Raw genomic sequence first — 1623 nt, 5'->3', positions numbered from 1 at the left:
GGTGTATACAACTTTATTAAATATTTTGATAATCGTACACCTGAAGCACAAATGCTAGCACTGCAGTATTGTTTATCAGTTGGGTTGCTAGGAGACATCTCTAATGAGAGTCAAACCCCTGCTAAGCTAACGGGAGCATTGCAGTTTTGTTTCCTTAAACGTCATCAGTTCTGAATATCGGGGAATGGAATGCATTTATGGTCGGAGATCTCAAATAGGAATATCCCACATCCAACTTGAATGGAACGCAGCATAACCTGCTGACGAAACAAAATTTATTGCAAGCAACATTTAAATCGCAGATATTATTAGATAGATTTTTCCAGGTATTATAGACCTCCTGGGTAGATTCATATGAAAAATTAAGATTTTTGAATGTCTGTTCTGGAGACGTTCATTTCACAAAACAGTCATGCTGCAGTTAAAATTAGGCTTGCTTGAGCATTAAGTGTCACAGACAGATAGATAGATAAATAGATAGATAGATAGATAGATAGATAGATAGATAGAAAAGAAAGAGTGAGAGATAGAAAAGAGAGTGATAAATAGATAGAAAAGAAAGAGTGAGAGACAGACAGATAGATAGATAGATAGATCTGTCCGTCCATCCATCTATCTTCTGTATCTGTCCATCCGTCCATCCATCTTCTATGTCTGTCCATCCATCCATCCATCCATCCATCTATCCAGCCATCTATTTATCTATGTCCATCCGTCCATCTGTCTGTCTATCTATCTATCTATATGTTTCTCTGTCTGTCTGTCTGTCTATCTACCTCTGTCTTTCTATCTATATATCTATGTCCATCCATTCATCTGTGTTTATCTATCCATCTATCTGTCCGTCCGTCCATTTGTCTGTCTGTCTGTCTATCTTCTATACTTGTCTGTCTGTCTGTCTATCTGCTTGTCTGTCTGTCTTTCTGTCTGTCTGTCTATCTATCTTTTGTATCTACCTGTATGTCTTTGTGTCTGCCTGCCTGCCTGCTTGTCTGTCTGTCTGTCTGTGTAATGGTTAAAGGATGGGCAAGGAGGAGGCGGGAACCGGCAGAACAGTCAACATAAACTTTAATGACAAACTCATAAAACACATTGACGCATGCACACACACACACACACACACACACACACACACACACACAGCGGCCGCGTGTGTGTCTCTCTCTCCCGAACTGGCGTCTCCGGCTCCCCTTTATCTCTCTCTCCCGGGTGACTCAGTGCCGGCCCGACCACGCCCTCCTCCTCGTCACAGTCTGTCTGTCTGTCTGTGTCTGTCTGTCTGTCTATCTATCTATCTGTCTATCTGTCTACCTATCTATCTATCTATCTACCCAGCCATGAACTTTTCAGTAGTTTGCTTTAGTTCTGTCCAGTCTTGTCCAGTCATTGTGTTCCACACTGTGCCAATTTTCACCTCTGCAGCGGTCTACAGTCTGTCTGCCTCCAACAGAGAAAATGCTCAGGTCTCTCTTCAGCAGAGCGAATCATCTGTTTCAGGTCTCTGGGGGAATGCTGATTGAAGACAGCAGGACCTGTAGCATCTCTTCAGTGGTTTGTTGGTGTGAGGTGTGGCTCCTGCCCTTGGCCTCAACCCAAGTCTGTGTGGAGGGATGGTGTGACAGT

Source organism: Myxocyprinus asiaticus, chromosome 3, assembly GCF_019703515.2.
Source record: "Myxocyprinus asiaticus isolate MX2 ecotype Aquarium Trade chromosome 3, UBuf_Myxa_2, whole genome shotgun sequence".
NCBI classification, from domain to species: Eukaryota; Metazoa; Chordata; class Actinopteri; order Cypriniformes; family Catostomidae; genus Myxocyprinus; species Myxocyprinus asiaticus.
Note: the sequence above shows the minus strand (reverse complement) of the source record.